Here is a 24,170-nt window from a genome sequence, read left to right as displayed (position 1 = left end):
AGAAAGGGATGAGGTGTCCAGGGGTACCCGGCTGATAAGTTTCAGAAGCGGGATTCAAACCCAGTCCCCCAGACTCCAGAGCCCAGCACTTTGATTCCCCACAGCCCAGCTGCCTCGTGGTGGATCCTGACTTCCTCGTGGCCTCAGACAGGGCATTTCCCCACTCTGTGCCTAAGTCTCCCTACTCCGGCAGTGGGAAGAAGACAAGCCAGGCACAGCTGGCCGGGCAGAGGGCCTGGTACTGCCCAGCCCTCACGATAGCCAAGCCTGGTGGGACGGGTGGGTCTTGGGACTCAGAGTCCAGAGCCATGGTCTTTTTTTTTTTTTTTTTTTTTAAAGATTTTATTTATTTATTTGACAGAGAGAAATCACAAGTAGATGGAGAGGCAGGCAGAGAGAGAGAGAGGGAAGCAGGCTCCCTACTGAGCAGAGAGCCCGATGCGGGACTCGATCCCAGGACCGTGAGATCATGACCTGAGCCGAAGGCAGCGGCTTAACCCACTGAGCCACCCAGGTGCCCCAGAGCCATGGTCTTGCTGGGCCCTTCAGGGCCTTGTGGTCCATCCCCTTGGCCAGCAGTAGTGGGGAAACTGAGGCACAGGCAGATCTACTGTGACCGGGAGGGTCGGGGAGTACGTGTGGTTTATCTCCCTGGACTGGTGGGCAGTCTACAGGGGGCGCAGCCTCTGTGAGGAGGGGAAGGGCTTCCGAGGCCCCCTCTGCCCTCCAAGGAGCCCTCTCTGTATCCATGGGCCGGGCCGGGACTGAGCATGGGACCCCCCGGGGGCAGAGGTGGGGTGTGCATGCGGTTCATTCACCTCCCAGCCTGGCTCGGGTCGAGTAAGGGAAGGTGGGTTAGAAGGGTTAGGTGTGAGCCTCTGGGTGCAAGAATGTGTTTGTGAAAGCACATGTGATCCAGAAGTGTGAGCACGACACACACCTCCCTCTCTGTTCTGACATGGCCCTGGCAGGGCTGGGACCGGGGATGACTCCTCTGTGGCCAGCTCCAGGCCGGGGCCACCACGGGCAGCTTCTCTGAGAAAGTGAGTGAGACCCCCCCGGTACCCCGCTAAGCCTACATCCCTCTCTCGGCCGAAGCAGCCCAGCCCCATCCAGAAGCCCAGTGGCTGACCAAAGGCCACCCTATGCCTTCACTGGGACAGGCCTCCCGGGGCCCATGCAAACGCCCAGGATCCAGGGAGTGGGACTGACCCACCAGCAGCCAGATCCCCTGAATTGGAACCAGGCCCCTCAAGTCTGACCGCAGAGGAATGTGTTTAAATCAAGGTCATCCCAAGAAGCCAGCAGGCAGCTGCTGGACAGGGTCTGCAGGGAACCTTGGTCGGCACTTGATCCGGGACCCAGGTGGGTGTGTCCCTTGTGGGCAGCTCCGTCCAGTGGCTTTTGTCCCTAGGACGCCCAGCTGGCAGGTTGGGCCCTCTGCAGCCCCCCATGCCATCTGAGGGGGGCACTCAGTCCCGGCTCACCATTCCTGTACCTGTTCACTGAGCCCACACTACACTTAGCACCTACTATGTGCCAGGCCCCGTAGCTGGCGTGGGGACACATGAGTAAACAACATGGAGAGACACAGTCCCTACCCTCAACCATCCTGGCTGCCCACCTGGCCCCCGACTCCTCCTCCTCAGCCCTGCCGCCACTCAGGACCAGCCAACCATGGGGCTCCCCCCACTGCCCCCCTAGATTGGCCCTGGGTGTCCGCCACAGCCTCCTGAAAACTCAGCTCTCCCCTCTGCTCACCGTACCCCCACCAGGCAGCTGTTGGCAGGCCACCCCCAGGAAAAGCCCATCCCGGCGCCAGCACCCACCCAGCGGCATTTTTGAGGACATTTTCCCCGGGGAAGAATTTCCCAGGCATCACCAGGGATGGGGAGCGGAGGGGCGATGGGGGAACAGGTTAGACAAGAGCAATTTGCTTCTGTAGATAAATGCCGGCTCCTCTCCGAAGCCAGGCTCCCCTTTCTTTTCTCTCTTCCTCGCTTGCTCTCTCTCTCTCTCTCCTTTTTTTTTTTTTTTTTTTTTTTTTTTTTTTTTACAGTTTGCTAAATCTGTTGTAATCTGGTGCCAACGATTAATTCAGGCAGAAGGAGGGAACGGGGAGTGAAACACAGTGCCACGGAGCAGCTTCTCGAGAGCAAGGCAGGCGGGAACAGCCATGGCGAGTGCCTCAGCGACCCCAGTTTTAATCCAGGTTTTTATTAAGTACTAAGCCATCACCCCCTACCAACAGCCCAGCCAGGCCTGGGCAGGCACAGCCTTGCAGCCAGCGGGGGGTCCCCTGGGCTGCCGGATGCCTGGGTCCTGCGCTCTGCCTGGGAGGCAGTGTCCCCTAGTGGTTAGCCGAGCCCCATACAGCCGGGTCCCACTGCCTCCCTCCCGTCTTCCGGCAGCCGGCGCAGGCTGTGCCCAGTGCCCCAGCCCTGAGCAGGGGCACACTCAGAGCCAGGCGAGGGTTCCTAGAGAACCCCCTTTAGCACCTGCAGCCCTGTCTACACAGAGACTGCTGTCCTGTCACAAACAAGCCCAAATATCCTCCTTCCCAGTCCATCGGAGGCCGGGTCAGCTGGCCCATGTGGGAGGAAACGCAGCTGTCAGGAACAGGGACCTGGGCCCAGGAAGCCCACCCTTTCAGTGGCCCGCCCGGAAAGACTGGGCAGGCGGTCCGTAAGGCAGGCCCAGGAGTTGTGAGAGATGAAGGCGGACAGGGCACCAGGGACTCAGGAGACAGGCCACAGGCCTGAAGATGCTGCCTACCCAGCCCTCCCCGGCTCCCCACACCTGCCAGGGGGTCCGCAGGCACCCAGGCCCTCCTCTTCGTTCTGTCTGCCGGGCCCATGTTTCTTGTGCTTCTCCTCATTGACTTCTGTCCTCGCTTCACATCCCCGGCTCAAGCGCCTCCTTCCGAGACCCCCAGCCCCAGCAGGCACCTCTGTCACCCGGCCTCACGGGGCTGAGTCCCCCGCTCCAGGGGGGGGAAAGTTTCTGATTTTTATCTGACCCCAACTCCCCAGCTGTACGCTCCCTGAAGGCAAGACGTCAGGTTGCTTCTTTTCTCCCCAGAGCCCAGCACGGTGCCTGGCCCATAACTCGTGCTCGGACACCTAGCTCATGAATAAATGAATGAATGAATGAATGAATGAATGGACAAATGAACAAATGAAGAGGCAGGAGGGAGAGAGGGGAAGACAGGAGAGCCGGCTGCTGGCTCCTTGCCCCCACCTGCCCCAGCGATGCCACCCCGCCCCCCTGCAGTCCCCTCCCCACAGTCCCCAGCCCAGCTCTGGCCCCAACTCTGTGGGGTGGGAGGGGCACAGGCAAGGCCCCGGTGGGAATACAAAACCCAGGGCTGTGGGGAATCTGGCACACAACTTCCACCGGCGAATCGAGGCCCCCAGATGCTGACGTCATGCTCAGAGCCGCTGACCCCAGGGAGCAGCTGGGCTCCAGGGGCCCCGCAGGCGATGGTAAACAGGCATCCACCCGCCGCACGGGCAAACACAGGCCTGCACGAATGCAGCCCCTCTCTGTGGAACCCTCTCGGCTCCAGCTGCTGCTGGAGAATGCCGGGCTGGCTGGTGGGGGCGGACAGAGCTTGGCAGGGGCACCCTGGGTCTCCTCCTCGCCGTGCGGCCTGTGGCCCACCACCCCGGCCTCCCCAAGGTGACTGCACCCAGGCGGAGGACAGCATGCAGCTGCCTTGTGGCCTGGCACAAGCCAGAGCAGGCCTGAACTCTGTCTCGGGGACAAAAGTGCAGGTTCTGGGGAAGGGACCCCACCCCCACCCTCCCAGAGGGCCCAGCACCCAGGGCCTGAGGCCTTAGCCGGGCCCACCTTTCCACAGACACCGCCCCTAAGAGTAAGCACCCATCCCACAGCAAGTGTTAAGGACCTCCAGCCCTGTCCACACCCCTCACACCTCCTCCTGTGACAGCCCCAAGGCAAACCCCCCCAGCCTCACCCCGTCCCTCCTGGACATCATCACTGCCACTGGGGGCCAGGCACTGGGGCTAGAACCCCTGCCAGTGAGTGGGGGCCATCCCACTGGAAGTGGGCTTCAGTGGCTGGGATGGGGGCCGAGTCAGTCTTTCTTGTGACCCTAAGGCCAGAAGAAACCCTTCATGAACCCAGGGTAGAGACCACCAGGGTCCCACATTGCTAGGCATGAAGTCTGGGCTAGGAGCTTCATGGGGACCACGCCAGAGTGGGGCTCCCGAGGCGGGTACCGCTAGCACCCTGCCTTACAGAGGAGGACATCTGGAGCCCCACAAGATCCAGGCATTTGCTCTGGGTCAGCGGGCTGGGCGGAGTATCCCCGCCAGGAGCCCCACCTCCAGAGGACCCTCGGGCACAAGGGCTGGCCAGCTTAGCCAGCCCTGCGCACAGTCTCAGATGGGCCTTGTCTCTGGGATCAAGACGTTTCTCGGCCCTAACTCCAGGGCAGCCTGGCTGGCTGGGGACGTGGCCACCAACAGGTCCCCAGCTCCCCGAGGACACGCAGTGGGGCCAGCCACACTGAGGGCAGGGCATACGCCCCTTCCCTGGCCCCACCCCTGTCACACATGCCCCGCCCAGCACTGAACTTGGCACCGCCACCAATGCCCCCGTCCCAGCTGGGCGGGCAGAGAGGGCTGCGCCCTACGAAACCCAAGGGCCTCATCCTTGGGTCCCGCCGGACCTCATGTCTTTCACTCCGCTAATTTGGAAGTAAGTACAGACACAACCTGCCCATCTTTTGTGCACGGCCCTACCCTCCTCTCCTGCACTCAGGGTGCTCCCCCCGCTCTCACGAAGTGGGACCGCCACTGTATCCCCCTCTGCAGGCAGGGAAGCGGGGTCCCCAGAGGTGAAGGCCTGGGGTCACCCAGCGGGCAACATGGCCTCAGCCACCAGGCCCCAAGCTGTGCGGAGCTGCATCTTGCTCCCGCTGGAGCCCTGGCAGCAGGTGACATGGGAAGGTGGCAGCACCCCTCCCCACCACCTTAGACACAGACTCGGTGCGCCTCCCAGGGGCTTTAGAGACGAGGCCTCGGAGGAAACACAGGGGGGCCCCCGGCAGCGTGCTGTCGCTGCTGATGGTCAGAGTCAGCCTGCAGCCCCCCACAGTCTCCAGGCGGGGAGGGAACCTGACCCCCAAGCCCTCCAAGGCCTCCGCACGTGCCCTCAGTCTTCAGGGACCCCCTCCAGCCCAGGAGCAGGGACATCTGTCCATGTCCCCCCATTTTGTAATGTAGTCCCACTCCCCATCCCCCGCCAAGCTCAACCTCAGGTGGAGGGGACAGTTGACCCCGCTGAGCGACAGGGGAAACTGAGTCTCAGAGAGGCAGAGGGACTTTCGCAAGCCGTAGGTGGTAAAGCAAGGGCGCACAGGCGCATGGTCTGGAGGAAGTTGCTATAGGCTGCCACAGCCCGGGGGCCCGCCTGGCTTACACTGGTGCTGGGGAGGCTTTGTATCGAAAGGTCTGGTCTCTGTCTCTGTGAGATCAGGCGGTGGGGCGGGGGGCGCCCCTGTGTTCCCCCCACAGCCACATGCTCCAGTCTGCCTTCCTCCCCTACTCGCATAACCTGCCCATGGCTGGCCCTTGAGCTAGGATGTGACAGTCCCTCGGCTCCTCATGCCCCTCGAGCCTACCGGGGCAGCCTCTCTGCCTGCCTGCCCAGCTGGGCACCATCCCCTCCCGCGCACTGGCCTTGGCAGCTCAGGCCATTTCCATTTTAAACCTCCGAGGAAGCCCCGAACAGTCGCCCACGGAGTCGGCACCAGCTGACAGGTGATGTTCGTGCCTCTCCTTCTGGGGCTGGCAGGAAGAGAGGCAGTTGGCTTTCACTCCAGAAACAGCCTGGAGCCCCCGAGTGTGGCCACCTTCTCCACGGCTACTGGGCAGAGAGGGGCTGCTCCAGCCGGCATCCCTCTGCCAGTGGCCTCCTGCATCCTGCGGGGCTCTGTGCCCCAGGCCGGCAGCCTGCTCCCCGATTCCTAAGCTACCTGGGGTGGGGGACCGGCCGGGCTGGCCTCTGTGCCTCCTGAGGAGGCAGGGGACAGGGTGGGGCAGGACAGGGAAGGACCCAGCCATCCCAGACCTCTGCCCCCGGCCTCGGCTTATTTATTCACATCAGGACTCTGGCTTCGGCCCCTCAGGGGCCTGGCACACCTCAGCTGGGCTGTGTTCTCTTCAAACCATACACCCGGGAGAGCCTGGAAGCCCTCAGGCTTGGGAAGCCTGGGGCAGCCCCCTGATAGCCCAGCTCCACAACTTTCTCCACCTCCTGAGAGCTCTGATCAGCCTGGTTCCCTGCAGCTGGGCAACAACACTCGCCAGCCTTCCGCCCCTGGGCCTCCAGCCCCGGAGAGGAGGGGCCGCGCCCGGCAACCAGCTTGAGGTGGTGGGGGACTCCTCTGCCCCCAGCCTCCAGCGCGGCTGCCCCCCACCCCGTTCCACCCGCCAGGTGCACCGCCCAGGCCCCCGGCCCCACACACGGTTGACAGTCTACAGCGCGCATAGGGAGGGAAGTTGGAGGCTGCTTATGCCCCCCTTGAAGTCGTTTTAAAAATAAAACCTCGCTCCAACCGTGACTCACGCGGATGGTGGGGACGGGAGCGAGGCGCCCGGGCCGGCCGGCTGCCTCTCTCCGCGCGCCCCTAACCCTCGGGTTCCCGGGTGCGGGGCCAGGGCCGGAACCGGGCAGCCCAGCCTGGCGCCCCCACCCCTCGCTGCGAGCCGGGCCACCTCCCCGGGGGCGCAACGAGGGCTCGGGCTGGGGCTCCGATCGAGCCCCCGCCCTTTCCAGCCCCTGCTCAGGAGAGTGGAGCCGCCGGCCGTGCACCCCGCGCCTCCCCGCGGCGGGGCCAGCGCCGCGGGCGCTCGGCTGTCGACCCGGGGCCCCCCACCCCAAATCCCAAAGGCTGCGCGGCCCCCGCGGCGCTCGGGCAAAACAGGGTGGCCCGACCCCGCCGCGCCTCCGCGCACTCCCGGCCCCCGCCCCGCCGGCTCCGGAGCCCCGTCCCGCACGCGCGGACCCCGGCCCCCGCCCCATGCATCCTTCCTTACCTGCGCAGCGGCCGGGGAGGCGGGTCTCCTCGGGAAACTTTGCGGCGACGGCTGAAGCCTCAGGGGTTATTCCAAGGAGCGGGCGGGAACCCGAGCCGGAGGGCGCCCAGGGGGGCCCGCGAGAGGAGCCCCCGGCGCGCGGCGGAGCGCGGTGGCGGGCCCGGGGCGGGGGGCGCGCGGCGGCGCATCTGCCCAGCTCGGGCGCCCGGCGGAGCCGCGGGGGGCGTGCGCGAGGTGCGCCCGGCGGCCGGGGTGCGTGTGCCCGGGTGGGTGCGCCCGGCGGGGCGAGGGCCGGCAGCGGTGCTTGCGCGAGTGGCGGCGGCGAGCAGGGCGCGGGGAACCAGGCTGTGCGGCCGCCTCTCCCCTCGCGGCGGCGGCAGCGGCGGCGGCGGCGGCGGCGGCGGCGGGGGCCGTGCGTGCGAGCGCGGAGCGGGGAGGGAGGGAGGGGAGGAGGGGGAGGCAGCAGGCGAGGGGGGGTGGGGGGGAGGGCGGGGAAGAGGCGACGGGGGCGGGGGCGCCGCGCTGCGCACTGGCCGGCGGGACCCGGCGCGGGAGGCTACGCCGCCGCGCGGGGACTCGGGCCCAGCCGGGAAGAAACGGCCTCCGCGTCCTCCTCCCCCTGCCCTCGGCTAAAATGGCTGGGGGCGGGGAGGGGGGGTGGGGGTGGGAGGAGGTTGGGGAGCTAACCCGCCGGGGGCGAAGAGGGAGGTTTCCAAAGCCAGCCTCCAGCTCCGGGGCTGGGGAGAAAGAAAGGGGTTCTCCCTCTCGTGCCGCCTCCCCTTACACAGCTCCTCTCTGCACCCACTCATTCATCCACCGTTCCAGCCATGCATTCATTCATTCATTCACTCATTCACGTCCACCGGTGCATTCATTCACAAACAGGTACCCACCACCTACTCCTTGAGCCAAGGTATCCGCTTCCTCCCTTCCCCTTCCCCATGGGGACCCCCCTCACCTGCCTTGCTCTAAACATCTGATCCGTCCTGGGTGGGGTGCTCCACGCAGCTGCCCAGGTGGGGCACGCCCCCGTTCCACCCCAGCCCCGCCCTTCGCCTCACTGGCCGCTTGTGACCTTGAGCAAGTTTCTTAACCTCTCCCAGCCTCAGTGTCCTCTGTTGTAAAATGGGAGCATTAACAACCTACCTCCAAGACTTCCTGTGAGGCTTGAAGGAGCCCTGGAATGTGAAGCAGAGGAGGGCAGTGCCTGGCACTCATTAGGGGCTCTGGAAATGTCTGCGCCTGTTGTGTGCGGGAGTCTGATGTGGATGTGGGGTGGGGCACCAGACCTCCCTCCTCTTAGTCTAGAAGTCCCAGGGCTCTCCGCATTGTGTAGGATACCAAGGAACTCTTCATCACCAGCCTCAGGCCTGGTCAGACCTTGTCACCAAGCCCCACCACCCCATCCTGCCACCCATTTCCCTGGAGGGTTGCTGAGTGAGCCCCTGCCTCTGCCTAGACACCCCCTTCCTCAAGGCCCCACTGCTGGCAGGTCCCCCATGCCCAGATTCCCCACAGTCTGGCCTGGACCCCTCCCCCAACACCCATCACCCTGTCTCCCACCCACTGTCCCAGGCCCAGGCCGCTGTGAGATGCTTCTGGGGGCCACATCACACTCTCTGCTGTCCTTCCAGGTCCAGTTCGGCCACCCCTCCTCTATGATGCCTTCCAGATTTTTCCGGGGGGAAGGTCTCAGTAACGGACACAGCCCCCCCCACCTCCTGTGCTTTCCCCTCCCCCTCTCCCCACCCCAGCCCAGGAGCAGACTGAGGCCTTGCCTGAGGCCTCAGGTGAGCACCCCTGCCTTCTGGCCTCTCCCGCCTCACCTCTCCCTCCTAGTTTCCCTCCCCTTAACTCCCTCTCTCCCTTCTGTGGCTTTCTGCTCAATTCACCAAACAGCTATTTTTTTCGCCCAATTTTTATTTATTGCCCAAACAACATTAAACCAACAATAAAGGAAAGAAAAATCACCCACAATGCCACCGCCCTGTGGCGTCAACAGCCCCATTCCTCCGCTCCCTTCCAGGCCTGTCCAGGCACCTGCGGCTGTAATCTGTACAGAGCTGTGGTTCCTCCTCCGCCTCCCCAGACCCCCAGATGGACGTGGAGCCCCCCGGGGGGGTCTCCCTTGTGCCTCCATCGGGGCGCGACGCATGTTGCTCAGGAAGTGGGTGCTGTGTCTTCACCCTCTTCTAAATGGAACCCTCTGTAGGAGGGGCCCCTTTCCACTCGGTGCCTCAGAGTGGAACGGATGGGCTGTCTCTAGCTCTGTCTGTTGCCTTTAGATATCCAAATACCTGCTTCATAATTGTGGTTTTAATGGCTGCATGGTATTCCACCCAGCCAACGGACCGGCTCGTGCCCAGTGATGAGCACGGTTCAGGGAATGCTCTTGGAGGTCCTCTGTGTGCTGGGCACTTCTGAGGCACCATAGACCAAAAGCCAGCGGCCCTGCTGGATCCTGTCCCCCACCTGCCGAGCCCCTTCCCTGCCATGCCGGAAACACAGCAGGAGGGCTGGTTACCACCCCACAACACACACACCCAGAGTGATGGCTTAGGAGGATTTTGGAGAAACAGGCTTTGTGACCACATGACCCCACAACACGGGGCCAAGTCAGCCGGGACATCCAAGGACAGCTTCCCCTAGGAGGTGGCTCTTGACCTAGGTCTTGGAGGGTCAGGGGGAATGTTCTTATTCCACCTTTGTTCCCCGGGGGCTGTGACATAAAAGGGCCCAGGGTTTGGCGATCAGGAGTTCTTGGTGGGAGCCGGGGAGAAGGGGCTGGGGGCTGGGGGGGGTTGGGGGGGGCTGGGGGCTATGGAAGATGACGGGAGTGATGTCATCCAGACGGTGGGGGGGTGCAGGGCTTTGAAGGAGCCTGTGGAGCCTGGCCTTGATCTTGAAAGGACTAGGGTGCCAGGGAGGGAGTGTGACTAGGATCCCTTGGATCCCTTGTGTGCATTCAGCAGATGCTTCCCAAGCACACACACCCCACACACCCCCCTCTGCTCCCGTGAGTAGCGGGGCTCCCTGAGGGCACAGTGGGTGGTGCTGGGGATAGGGCCCTGGCCCCAGGGACTGAACTTGCTTAGAACTCTGAGCTCTCAGACATGCAGTGCTTAGTGGGAGGCAACACCAGTCACCCAGGGACGATTTGTGGCTTCAACCTTGGGCTCGCCAAGCCCCAGCTGCTCTGCTCCCAGGACGGCAATAACCCAGGCGCAGTCTGCAGCCAGGTGCAGCGGGCCCCACCACCGGACAGCCAAGGTCACCGCGGCCCTGCCACCTGCCTGTCCCCTCTGGAGTCCCGACATCAGCAGCCTGCTTGCCACCTCACCCCTTACCCACCGGCCACCCTGGGCCTTCCCCCTGTTGCTCACTTTTCTCGTCTTGGTGGGGTCCTCCCAGACCTTCCTGGGCTAGGGTGACAGGGGGTGAGGTCGCCCTCTACGCTGTGAAGCTGTGGCCACAGGACTCACCGTGGTTAGACCCTTGTCACCCAAGGATGTACTGCGCTTGGCCCTGTTTGGGCCTCTTCTGGGCTGGGGGTGGGGGAAGGGTGGACCTGACTCTTGTGGGGGACAGAGTGGCCCCTCTGGTGGTCAGGGGCCATCACCAGGCACCCCTTCGCCCGAGGCTTTGTCCTGGCTGTCCAGGAATGACGGCCCACGGGGTGGTGGTCAGGGGACAGCGCACTCAGAGGGTGAGAACAGATGTTCAAAGGGCATGATCTTGGACGTCAGCCAGACACCTGAGAGACAGAAGTTCAGCTTCCCCCACAGGCCGCAACTTGGGTGGCATCTTCAGGGAGGGGAGGACCCCTCTGGCCCCAAACATGAGCAAGAGGGCCACCTACTGGAGTCCCCCCCCCACCCCGCCCCGTCTCAGACTGGAATCCACCCCCGACCCCACCCCCCCACCGCAACCATGTCCTGAGGACAGTTCTTGGTTTTAGAAATCACTACCCTCCAAGATCCCCACAGTCCTCTCGGTCTGGGGGCACCAGAGTGGGGTGGGGCAGAGAATCAGTCCCTGAAAACCTGTCCTCCCTGTCCCCCAGACCCTGGCCCCCCAGGTGACGCCCCATGAACCACAGGCACGTGGCCCGGGGACTGGCTGGCAGCACAGACCTGGCCGAACGGACCAGCCCTCACCAGAAAGTTCTGCCAGCTTCTTGGACTTCTGTGATCCATGTCCTGATGCCACTAGAATCCCTGTCACCACGTGTGCTAAACCTTCCCATCCTGCACTGCACAAAAGGTTGAGGCACACACCCCCCCACGTGTACAGGAGCCCCAGCCCAGAAACTCAGGTTGAGTAAGGAGGGGGCAAGGCCCCTAGCCCTTGGGGAGTCCCTGAGAGGGCGCCAGGGAGTGAGCACAGCGGAAACAAAGCCAGGGGGACAAAGCCTCCAATTCCCCAGGGTAGCAATGGGAGCAGGTGGGCCAAGGAAAGTTCTGGAAAAGCCAAGGTCAGGTCAGGAACTCCCCGCTCCCGGCCTCATTTCCCTGTGATTTGCTGCCATTCCGGGGCCAAGCCAGCGGCTCCTCACCCCTCAGTCCTGGGTCTGAGGGTCCTGTCCTGTGAGGGGCCTCCCTGAGCACCCTCTTCCCTGGTGAGGTCGCCTTGCTCTCTCCGGTGCCTCGATTTCTCCGTGGGGGCGCGTGGCCCCATTTGTGCTTACATGAGATGTGTGGGTCTGGGTGTCCTTGGACACTGACTACGGTGCAGGGGCCTGTGGGTGCGGGCTGGCGGCCTGTGCGCTTCTCCAAGAATGTGCGACAACACGAGCCCGCGTTCGGTGGTGCGGGTTTTATAAACATCTGCGCCCCCTCCCCAGCTGACCCGTGTGTGGAGACTAAGCCTCAGGCTAACCGAGAACTGCCCAGTAAGGCGATGGTGACAGAGCCGCCGAAGGCCACCTGTGATCCCTCAAGCTGGCAACTGCCTCTGAGATGACGGTCCAGGGGTTACCGGAGGGGCCAGACCACGTCCCTCTTCCGGTCCACTGGACGGAGGCGAGAAGCGGGGCGAGCTGGCCCGCCCTCCCCAGCCCTGGCAGGCGTAGGGAGGCTTGTCTCTGATGAGCTACTCTCCCTGGGGAGCCTCCTCTTCTCCCCACAGATGACATCACTGCCCCCCACCCCTCATCTGTGCCACACACCCGGGGAGGGGGGCTACCTCTTCTCCTTCCTCCCTCCCCCCACCCAGCCATTATTCCCAGCAGAGGTAACATTTTCTATGGTGATTTGAGCAATTCTTGACTCTGGCTATCATTCACCTGTTACACACATCCCAAGTTCGGGAAAGGGGACGCGGATTGTGTCTTGAATGACAGTCCAGGTGGAGAGAACGACATGCGCCAAGGCGTGGGGAGTAGATGGTGGCAGGGGTAGGGGGCAGAGGGTGTGGAGGGGGAGGCAGAGGTGAGGCTGGAAGGGCAGGAAGGCTGATGAGGAAGGAAGTTGTGAGAGCAAAGGCAAGGCCCATGCCCAAGACTCAGGGGAGCCAGAGGGCCTGAGGAGGGAGAGGGGGAGGGCAGGGTGGAGGCTGGAGGGGGGGGGAGAGCCCCCAGCTAAGCTGATTGGAGCCTCAGACACTCCTGGGGGGATCCTTGCCTCCAGTGACACCCCTACCCCATCACTGCGTCTCTCCTGACTCCTTTTCTGGGGCTGCAGACTCTGTCTTCCTCGTCACCCCCCCCTTCTCCCACCGCCTGGCTCAGTCCAAGTTTACTGCCTCTGTCTACCGCACAGCACAGGGGCTCCTGGGCCTGATGCCTCTGCAGGCCACCTCCCCAGGGACTCAGACAGCTCCTGACCCCTTCCTCTCGGGTCCCCTCCGTCCCTGCAGCGGGCTCCAGCACCTCAGAGCAACTCAAGCCACTAAAGATAGTGGGGGTGGGGGGAGTGCCAATGGGAGTGTGCACGTGGGGTGTCCTGAGCTCGGGGTCCCCCTCCCTGAGTCCTGATGGTCCAGGGCCCCCTCACCTGCTACGCAAAGGTGCAGCCAGGCCTGGCAGGTTCTGAGCTAAGTATACTGCTGAGATGGGGTGCTGGGAGGAGTCGGAGAGGGGAGAGGGGGGAGGGGGGAGGGCACCGGCCATGGGCTGGGGGGGGAGGGGGGTCGTTGCTCAGCAACCACCAAGCGGCAAGGAGGGATTCTTAAAGAGCTGAGCAGAAAGGCTGAGCTTTGGAGGGGCTGAGGCGCAGTCTCGCATACCAATGGCTGCCGCTGCCAGCCTCCTCCCCTTCCCGCCTCCTCCCCTCCCTCCTAGGAGAGGAGCCCCAGCTGGGAGAGCAGGGGGGTGGAGAGAAGGGGCGCTTAGCTCAGGGCAGGCTTGGGGCAGCCAGGGCCAGAGCCAGGCTGGGGTCCTCTCTTGTCCCCACAGGGGCCTGGGGGTGGGGGAGAATGGCCACCACCCTGAGGCCCACAGGCCAGGGGGCACCCTGGGCTGCCCAACCCTCGGGGTCTGGGATGGGAGGGAGCTAGGACTCCTCACCCCCGCTCCGCCCGGCCCGCTGGTGGCTTCCTGGTGCCCCAGTATAAGGCGGAGACGTTCTAGAACCAGACAGAAGTGCGCCCTCAGGGGGCGCCTGGGTGGTTCAGTGGTTAAGCATCTGCCTTCAGCTCAGGTTGTGATCTCGGAGTCTTGGGATCGAGTCCCGCGTGGGGCTTCTTGCTCAGTGGGGAGCCTGCTTCTACCTCTGCCTTCCGCTTCCCCCTGCTTATGCGCGCTCTCTCTGACAAATAAATAAATTAAAAAAAAAAAAAAGAAAGAAAGAACTACCTTCTCTTGGCTATGACCTTGAATGAGTTACCTCCCCGGCCTTGTGTCCCGGGAGTCACACGAGTCACACAGATAGCAGAGGCTGTGTCTGGTGGGTAGAGTTTCTGAGGAAGTCCCTCCTGGTGTCTAACTCGAATTCTCCACGCAGCAAGTGCTGGCTGCCTCTCTGCCTCTCTTCTGAGACGGGAATGTCTGTCTGGCCTCAGTCCAGCACCTGATATTCTAGAAGCAACAAGGGTAAGGACTCAGCTGTGAGATCTTCTGCCGGTTCCTTTCCTTCTAGGGTCCCAGTTTTCCATCTGTACCTGGAGGGGCTGGGCTAGGCCAGGATGCCTTGCCGGGGTCCAGGGAGGGGACCGGATTGCGCCACATTTGGAAGCCGATCCCATGCCGGATCCAATCCTGTCTCTCCTGGTCCTCTGAGTCCCTGAGTAGTCTCTGCAGGTCAGCAGTACCTCTCCTGTCCTCTGTCTACCCATCTTGGGCCACCACGGTCCTCTCTACTCCCTCCCTGCCCTTGTCTTCCAGCCCATCCTCTCTGGTCTTCTCCCCCTCAGCTCTGAGGAGGCTTTTTCTCAAGTGCAGTCCCGGCCCTGCTGCTTCCCGCTCCAGCACCTGCCAGGGCTCCCCACCCTGGGAGACGGACCCCAGCCCCCTGGGGTCGGGCTGACCCTCTGCCCTCAGCTTGATCACACTCCCCTCCCCAGAACTGCCTCCCTCCCTAACACTCAGAGCTCATTCATCCCTCCAGACTTTGTGACCAGAGGGCAAATCAATGTCTGTCGGAGGAGGAGTGAACAGTATAGTAAGAGTAGGTCTTTGGTGCCAGGCCTGTGCTGGCTTCAGGGGCCCTGGAATGAACAGTGCATGCTAGGTCCTCTCCCATTGGCTAAAACCAGTAACCAAATTCCTAGACAAGATCCTGCTGATGGGACCAAGGTGTGGTCTTCAAAATAAACAAGGTGAGAAGAGGAACCGGGCAGGAGAAGCTCTCATTGGGTGGGTCAGAGGAGGCGCCGTTGTCATGGAGACCTGAAAGCTGAGGAGAAGCGGGTCTGGAAAGAGCTGGAAGGGTGTGCCAGGGAGAGGGAGCAGTATATGCAAAGGCCCTGGGTCATAAAAGAACCAGATCCATTCAAGGAAGAGAAGAGAGGAGGCCAGGACACTGGGGGAAGCAGAGCGTGGTATGCAGCCGTGCATTCATGGAGAGGAATATGGATTTTATTCTAAGTGTCATAGGAAGCTATTTGAGAGTTTTAAGCAGGAAAGTGACATGATCTAATTTATATTTTAAAGCGATCATCTGAACAACCACTTCGGAGAGCAATTTGGCAATAACTAGTAAAGATGTGCGTATCTCACAACCCCCACAACCCCCACCCCCAGTGTATGTGTACGGGAGACAGGCTGCAGCACGTGGGTTTGGGGGTGTACAAGATGCTCCCCGGGACAGGGGCGTCTGGGTGGTTCAGTGGGTTAAAGCCTCTGCCCTCGGCTCAGGTCATGATCCCAGGGTCTTGGGATCGAGCCCCGCATCAGGCTCTCTGCTCTGTAGGGAGCCTGCTTTCTCCTCTCTCTCTCTGCCTGCCTCTCTGCCTACTTGTGATCTGTCTGTCAAATAAATAAATAAAATATTAAAAAAAAAAAAAAAAAAAGATGCTCCTCAGGAGCCTTCCTGGCTGATGGTCAGAGGGAGGACAGCTGGAGGAGGCGGGCCAGCCCCAGTCTGGCATATTACACAGCAGTGAAGACAGACCAAGCAGCCCTGGGAACTGGGGCAGCCCATCCCCTTTATAGCTAAAACGAACAGACCAAGGTCATAGCTTGCTGAGGGGCCTACAAAGGAAAACTCTAAAGAAAATACACACCAAATTCAAGGTAGCGGGTTCCTCCATAGGTGGGGGGAGGGTTTGCCCTCCTCTGTGAGGTCCTGTGTGTGGGGCTGGGGGTGGGGAGTAGGGGGTGGGCTGGGTGCACATCGGGGCAACCGTGCATGTGCTGCATAGCTTTCGTGCGCATGAGGTCAGTAGAAAAAGGGCGCCTGGGTGGCTCAGTTGGTTAAGCGTCTGACTCTTGGTTTCCGGCTTAGGTCATGATCTCAGGGGAGTTCAGAGTTTTAAGATTCTCCCTCCGCACCCCACCCCCTACAGGGGGCACGTGCTCCTGCGCTCCTGCTCCTGCTCATGCGCGCGCGCGCGCGCGCGCGCGCGCGCGCTCTCTCTCTCTCTCTCTCTCTCTCTCCCCCTAAAATAAATAAATACATCTTGAAAAAAGAAAAAAATAGAAAAGGATCATTTGCTGGAGGGGACAGACTGGACGGTGAGAGGCAGCGGACCAGTGGGCCAACACTCTCTTTTCTTCTCCAAGCCCATGGTTTATGTTCTGCTCCAATACACCCGGGTTTTCTCCTCGAGGAAGAAAACTGACGCTCAGAGAGGGCAAGGGCCTGCCTGGGGTCACCCAGCAAGCTGGGGGTGAAGGAAGCTATGACCCTGAGGCCTCTTCCACTGGGGCTGAGCCAGGAGGTCAAGGCTGCCTTGGGGACCTCCTCACACCCCTCCCAGCTGCAGGAGGGGGGCCTCCTGCTTCCCCCCCACCCGGGACATTTTCTCTTGCTGTCCACTCGGCTCCCTCGGCCGCAGCCCCTCATTCCTGCGGAGAAGGAGACTGCACCCGGCTGGCTGGGGCCCAAGCCGTCTCCTGGTAATTGGGTTTCAGGGATGCTCATGGTTATGCTAATGGCGCGGCTGGGAGCGCCAGCCCCCTGGCTCCTGGGGGAGGGGAGGTCCTGTGCGGCTGGGGGTCCCCCAGCGCTGCAGCCTTCAGCAGCCCTTCCTTGGAAATCAGACCGATTCAAACCCCCGGCTCCCCCTACCCCCCAGCTCCGTGACCTTGGGCGAGGCCTGACACCTTGCCCTGACTCTCTTTCCTCATCTGTAAAGTGGGAAAAAGAACAGGGCCCTCTCTTTAGGCTCTGGGGGGGAGGGAAAGATGAAAGAATCCACTGGAAACACTTGGCCCAGTGCCTGGCCCAGAGAATTTGCTCAATAAATGCGTTATTAACTATTTTTTGTTTTCCTCTAAAGAGGTCCTGCAGGAGAGTATGGGCAGGGGCGAAAGCCCGCACTCTGCACGATGAGCTAATGGGTGACTCATTTTCTTTTGCTTTTTGTTTATGTGTATCCTCCAATTTGGGGCATTCGACATGAATTTCTTGTATAACAAAAATACCAATAAGTAGGAGTGGCCTGGGGACGGGGCATGGAGAAAGGGTGTTGAGGGACATTGAGGCTCCAAGGGCTTGGGGTCCAGCTTGGGGACGGATGTCTGGGAAGTCGGATCTCGGCGGAGGTGGAGCCAAAGAAACCCAGGCAGGAGGGGCCTCTCCCAGCCAGGGCACCCGCTTAGAGCTTAAATAACCAACTGGGTGCCTTTTTCTTTTCTTTTCTTTCTTTCTTTTTTTTTTTTTCTGGGTGGCTTTTGTAGGCAGAGGTCTCGGGGGAAGGCCCCCTGGGGGAGACCGGGGGCTCTGGAACCAAGGATGGGAGGCAGGAGGTGTGGGGCAGGACTGGGGGAGGCCCTTCCATGGCAAAGGGAGGCTGATACAGGGCCAGTGGGAAAGGGAAACCCTGGAAGGGGGATCCCAGCTGGGTACCGCTCCCAACAAATTTAGGGAATCCCAGCGCTCCCCTCAGAGAAGACGGAGTGGGGACTCAGTCCTGAGGGCAGACAGGCTAGATCTGGCTGAGTGGGATTCTTAGTAGCCCAGGTTCCTGGCAGGCCAAGAGGATTCAAACCCTCTCTCTGCCACCCTAACCTGTGTGGCCTTGGGCCCCAGACTTACCTGAGCCTCAGTTTCCCCATCTGTGAAAGGGAGCTGCAGAGACTGCAGGATCCCCACAGCTCTCCCTAGGAGGCTGGTGAGCAAACCTTGGTAGGAAGAACCTGCTGTTAAGATTATTAATCCAGGGGCCCCTGGGCGGCTCAGTGGGTTAAGCCTCTGCCCTTAGCTCAGGTCGCTCAGGCCATGATCTCAGGGTCCTGGGTTCAAGCCCCATATCAAGCTCTCTGGTCAGCAGGGAGTCTGCCCCGCCCCCGCCCTCTCTCTGTCAAATAAATAAATAAAATCTTTTTAAAAAAATTATTAATCCGGCCCATTAGCAGGCTGACCCCCTTCTCCCTGGCTGACCAGGGACCCCAGCCCCTCACACCCACTGCCACGGTGGAGGTCTGAGGACCTAACAATTTTATAGGCTTTTTTTTTTTTTAAGATTTCATTTTTAAGTAATCCCTCCACCCAATGTGGGACTCAAATTTACAACCCCGAGATCAAGAGTCGAGCGCTCTTCCGACTGAGCCGGCCAGGCACCCGGTTTTATAGTGATTTTAAACTATATCATCTCTGCCCCCAGGAGAGCTCAAGGCCCCAGGGGCCCAAGATCACAGCTGGGGGGTTCAGGACCAGAACTTGCAGAGCACAAGAATGGTGGCTCCTCCGACTAAGAGCAGGGACCTTGAGCAGCTCACTTTGCTGCTCTGTGCCTCAGTTTCCCCATCTGTCCACAGGGCGGGAAGGGGTGTGTGTGCACATGTCAGGCCCCTGCCTCCCAGCCTGAGGAAGGTCTAGGAAGCCTCACATTCCCCACCCCCAGGTAGCCCCACCTAAGAGGACAGTGACCTTGGCCTGGGGGACCAAGTCTGTCAAACACGGCAACTGCTTTCACAGCTTGAGATGCCTTTGAAGTCTCTTGTTTTATCTTCAAAAATTCAGCACATGTCACATTTTATTCCATCTGTGGGACATTTCTAATCTAAAGCGTGTTTTAAACAACTCACCCTCAAGTAACACGGATACCCAGCGCAGGCCTGCAGGAAGTGGAGGCGGGTGACTGCTCTGGTGTCCCAAGAACAAAGCCCGTTCCCCTAACCCTTCAGGTGGGGCTGGGGCTACTAGCGGTCTGGCCTGCCGGCACCAGGCACTGTGCCAGACTTTGGGGTGCTGGGGAGCCATGGGGGCTCACACCCAGGCATGGGGCGGCTACAACAGAACAGTAATGATGGGGCACACACAGGCATTGTGGGGTGCTCCAGGCCTGGGGGGGTCACCTCCATAATGCAGTCCCCAGCAGGTCCCCTTCATGTCCACTCTGAGCTGCTCTGGCCCCAGTTGGCTCTGACCTCCTCTCCCACTTCTCTCCCCCAACTCACTCTGCTTCAGCTACAAATGGTCTCCTCCCTCTGCCTCAGGACCTTTGCACAGGCCGCGCCCCCCGGGGGGGTGCCCCTCACAGCTGGCTCCTTATGTTCAGCAGATCCTTGACTCCATTTAGATCACCCCCACCCCACCCCACCCTCACTCACTGGCCAGCCATTCTCTCCTCACTTCCTAACCTCTGGCACAAATGGTAATCTTTGTTCGAGTTCATTCTTGTTCTGTTGTTTCTTTGCCTCCTGGATAATGAGCTCTGTGCCTGCAGCGCCTGGCCCAGCTGTGTCCCAGTGCCTGGCACAGAGTAGGGGCTGGATTTGTATTTGTCAAATGCTAGGAAGCTGAGATCTAGCCTTCTGAGGAAGGGGGAGGGGAGTGGGCCAGGCTGAGGGGCTGGGGTTTTGGGGGAGCAGCCTTCATTCCCCGAGGCTGGGGGGTGGCTGGCAGCCTTGCAGGCACTGAGGACCAGGACGAGGTATTTGGAGCAGCAGCGGCGGCAGCCTCCGCACACCAAGGGGCTGTGACCAGCTCAAAGTCACCGCTGTGCCTGCTCACCAGGGCTCTCCCCGGCCCAGTAACCTGCTCAGCGCTTTCCTCGGGTCACTGGATCTCCTCTCTGCGGCCCCCACCCCCACCCCGCACAATAACCGCTGGCCTCTGCCTCCCACACCCTAGCCTGGAGGATGTGTCAGGGACGAGCTGGGCGGCTCCTCTGTGGCCTCCTGCCACTGCCCTTGGACCAGCCCCGTCACCTGCATGCTCCCCACCCCAGGTCCATCCTCCAGAGGGCCCCTCGGTAGGCTCCTCCACAAGTCCTGATGGCTGCAGAGCTGGGCAGACAGGGTGGCCTCCCTGAGTGACTCTGGCCATAGACCTTAACCCAGTGTAAATGCTTGGCAGTCACCTGCTGAGTACCGAGCTCAGGGCTGGGAGTTGGGGACAAGTATGAATGGACACACACAGCACTGACCTGGGAGGTAAGGAGGCTGGAGGCAGTGATCTGTGGCCCTCAGGAGCGGAGGTGGGTAGCTGGGTGTGCCCCTCAACGCTGGCTCTCAGGGTCTCCTCTGAAGAGGCAGCAGCCCATGCAAAGGCCCTGGGGCTGGAGGAAATGGAGCCACTTTGAGGACCTGGAGTGTGGCCCATGGGGAGATGAGGGGAAGGGGAGGAGGAGAGAAACCAGTGGGCCCCAGGCTGGGCCCCGTTCTCTATCCTGAGAGCACAGGGGAGCTTTGGGAGGAAACCAGGATAAAACAGGAAACCAGGATAAAACAGGAGATGCCCAAATTTGCATTATGAGAACATAGTTCTCTATGGCTCGGCTCTCTCATCTGTAAAATGGGTTAGTAACATGCCTTCCACACAGGGTAAGGGTTAAAGAAGTCAGAGCAAGGGGTCACCTGGGTTGCTCAGTGGGTTAAAGCCTTTGCCTTTGGCTCAGGTCATGATCCCAGGACCCTGGGATTGAGCCCTGCATTGGGCTCTGTGCTCAGTGGGGAGCCTGCTTCCCCCCCTCTCTCTGCCTGCCTCTCTGCCTACTTGTGATCTAAATAAAATCTTTAAAAAAAAAAAAAAAAGAAGTCAGAGCAAGTACAAGTTTACCAGGCCTAGGCCCTGGCACTTCTGCCATTGTGGGCCCTTTTTCTAGCAAAATATATTAGAGGATCACTTAACCACATAAAACAATTAATAACAAACATAAAAAAAATGTATGTTAGAAGCTGATTTTATGAGTTTGTTGGCATAAAGACAAAATGTATTAACATTATATACTAAAAATAATTTCAGACTCAAAGTTCATTTACTCTTCTGATTTTGTTTTTAATATTTTTAAAGATTTATTTATTTATTAGAGAGAGAGAATGTGAGCTCACACAAGGGGCAGAAGTGGGAGAATCTGAGACAGACACACCAGTCAGCGGGGGCCGGACTTGGTCCCATGACCCTGAGATCCTGACCTGAGCAGACCCCAAGAGTTGGACATTGGACCAGCTGAGCCACCCAGGCACCCCTCACCCCTCCTCTTCTGATCTGAAAAGAAATTACATATTCATGGGTCCCTAAAAATATCATGGGCTCTGGCCCATGCCCACTATGCACTGCCCGGCCCTCAAAGTGGGGGCCATTCTTTTCACTAGGGGCTGCCTGGCAGGGGCAGGAGGGGTGGGTGGCCAGAAGGTGGTCAGAAGAGGAGGTGTCTGTGTGCCTCAGAGCCTCCCTCTGGCGCCCCCACCGGCCCCTCCCCAGCACCCAGGTCCAGTGCCCTGGCTCTGTCCCTGCCAGCCCGCCCCTCCTTCCAGCCTGCAGAGCTCCTTCCCCAACCCCTGTAGTTCCTCATTCTGCCCCAGGAAATGCTCAGACTCCTTAGGGCCCCTGCTCTGCCCCTCCCCTGCAGGCCTCTCCTTTTCTCTGAAGCTGTGCTGCTGCCTCCCTCCTCTAGCCTCAGCTCAAATACCACCTCCTCCAGGAAGCCCTCCCAGCTGCCAGGCCTCACCAGATCTTGTCCCTCCCTTGCCTACCCTTTAGGCCTGGGAGCTCCTGAGGCCCAGGGACTGGGTCTTCTTCATCTCTTTGTACTTGGTGGCTCGTGGCAAACGTCAGGAACCAATTAAAATGCTTCAGGTTGAGAATGAAGAAGGGGCCAGCCAGGTCTGTCTGCCTTCGCCCGGGGCCTCCTCTGACCTGTAAGGACAGTGGCCAAGCCCTCGGGGTCTGGCTTTCTCCCTTTCCAGGCTCAGTGACCACACGCCAGCCCCTGATGTGGTGGGCCGGATGCTGGGGCCCAAACTGGGGAGCAACTCCACCCTGCCCCCCCGGGGGGGGCACAAGGGCTGGGGGGCAGGGGAAGGGGCTGGGGCCCTTGGGGGAGGTGCCCTGGGCCTGAGAAGGGTGGAATGACCGCCTGGGCAAGTGCCCTGCATGAGGGGCAGGTGGGGGGCAGGGAGGGGCAGGCAGAATATACCGGGGGCGGGGGGTGATGTCCCCGGGGACCCTCAGCCCCTACCCTGGTGGGCCCCTGTCAGGGGACAGAGCATTTGGCAGTGACTGGCATCAAGGGGTGTGGACCTCATTTCTACCCCAAGGTCACGGGCTCAGTGCCGAGGCTCAGAGCTAGTTAATGACGCCCCGTGGAGCACGGTGCACGCGTGTCTGTGAGTGGGGGATGAGGCAGGGCTGGGCCACCGCTCCTTGCCGTGGCGACCCGTAAGCAGACAGGGTGGCAGCCCTGGGGAAAGGCACCCCCAGCCCCCAGGGTGCATGCTGTGGCCTGGCAACCGCCCCCCTCTACCTCACCCTCACCAAAGCCGGAGCAGGCCTCATGCCCCTTCCCCAAGTCCCGGGCAATGCCGCTTAGGAGCTCCGAGACCCCTGCTTCGCTGGGCCATATTGGGGTCCCTGGGGTGGGGCCAGGTCACGACCCCTGGCTTCAGTTGGAAGCCCCGTGCTTGTCTCCGCAGCTCGCGGCTACTCGCCCGCCACCGTGTCTCGGCAAGACGGTGTTGGGAACACACAGGGAGCGCGTGGGGTCAAGGAGGATGATGCTGGGGCGCCGGCGGCCCCGTCAGTGAAGCCCGCAGCTCTTGATCTCAGGGTTGTGAGTTCGAGTCCCACACTGGGTGTAGAGATTACTTTAAAAAATTAGTATTTAAAAAGAAACAGAAGGGGGGCACCTGGGTGGCTCAGTGGGTTAAGCCGCTGCCTTCGGCTCAGGTCATGATCTCAGGGTCCTGGGATCGAGTCCCGCATCGGGCTCTCTGCTCGGCGGGGAGCCTGCTTCCTCCCTCTCTCTCTCTCTCTGCCTGCCTCTGCCTTCTTGTGATCTCTCTCTGTCAAATAAATAAATAAAATCTAAAAAAAAAAAAAGAAAGAAACAGAAGGAGAAGGAGAAGGCAGGCTGACAACCAGCCATCCTGGGTCAGAGGTCTCCCCTCCCTTCCCCATCCCTCTGTGAACCTGTTTTCTCATCTGAAAAATGGGCTCATGACCAGTTGTGATTTAGAACTGAAGGGAGCATGGTGGGGACAGCAGGAGGAGGAGGAGCCGGAGACTGTCAGCCTAGTGGGCTGGAGGAAGGGGACACGCAGACCAGCCTCATACGTGGGACACACAAGCTAGTGACCAGGTCCTCTGGGTAGCCCAAGACTGAGACCCAGCGCCTGCCTGTTCCCACCTGGGACAGGTGACACGACCTGGCCACCTGCTTGCCCTTCTTCGGGCTCAGCCCGGTGAAATCCTTTCCGCCCCGATCAAGTCCCCCCACTCAGCCCTCCAGTGCTCCTGGCCTGGTGGACATCGGGGCAGCTCACCTCATCCCCGACCTGGGCAGACCAACACGGGGTGGGGTTCAAGGGAAACCAGGCGGCGGTAGGGTAGGTCCCTTCCAACAGGGGCCTGCAGAACGGCAGGTCAGCGCCCCTTCCCCTCCCGCCCCTTCGAGGCTCGCTGCCAACACATTTGGCACCGAGTCCCCTGTGAGCGGGAGCCAGCTCGTTTGCGGCCGGTGTTAATTAAGAGAGAGAGGTGACGGGGGGGAGGTGGGGAGAGGCCGTGGAGGGCAGCTTCCGACAGCTGCCAGCACTGCTCTGGGCCAACCCCAGATGCCCAGGCCTCCCTTGCTGGCTCCAGGGCAGGGCTGTCCCCAGGTCCGGCCCCCTCTCACTGCAGCCCGACCCTTGGGGTGGGGTTGGGGTTGGGGGGGGGCAAGTCCAGACTGCGTCTGAAGGGCCGCAGTGTGGAAGAGTCGGGCCCAGGCCCAGCCGGGGTTGGGGGCGGGGACGGCAGTGACCCTCCCTGAGCTGCCCTCGAGGTCGGCCTGCCTTACAGCTTGGCTACAGCCAGACCCGGTTCATGTCCTGCCACCCCCACGATGCCCCTCAGCCCCCAGCCTCAGGCTTCTCATCTGTAAAATGGGAGCCTCGCACCCCCGTGGCACCCTGCTGGGATTGTTAAATGGGATCATGTGTGCGAAGCACTCAATCTGTGCCCAGCCGAGGGTCCTCACCGCCCGCCGGGATGGAGCTTTCTGGGGGCCCCAGGGTCCTCCAGGGCCCTGTAGGAGCCCGCCTGCCCGCATCTGCCTGGCGGTCCCTGCCTGGTCCTC

At 61.1% G+C, this 24,170-nt stretch overlaps 2 protein-coding genes across 2 annotated transcripts in view; one reads left to right on the top strand and one right to left on the bottom strand.

The window, feature by feature from the left end:
• Positions 1 to 7,419, bottom strand: part of FLRT1 (fibronectin leucine rich transmembrane protein 1) — a 78,240-nt gene extending 70,821 nt beyond the window's left edge. Inside the window, exon 1 of the mRNA XM_045064100.1 lies at positions 7,068 to 7,419. The gene's annotated coding sequence lies outside the window, so the exon portion shown is untranslated. The remainder of the gene's footprint in view (positions 1 to 7,067) is intronic.
• Positions 1 to 24,170, top strand: part of MACROD1 (mono-ADP ribosylhydrolase 1) — a 141,406-nt gene that overhangs the window by 102,045 nt on the left and 15,191 nt on the right.

The sequence above is a fragment of the Mustela putorius genome, unplaced genomic scaffold (assembly GCF_011764305.1).
Source record: "Mustela putorius furo isolate JIRA1106 unplaced genomic scaffold, ASM1176430v1.1 tig00000127_pilon_pilon_pilon, whole genome shotgun sequence".
NCBI lineage: Eukaryota > Metazoa > Chordata > Mammalia > Carnivora > Mustelidae > Mustela > Mustela putorius.
Note: the sequence above shows the minus strand (reverse complement) of the source record. Positions and strands in the feature narration are given on the sequence as shown.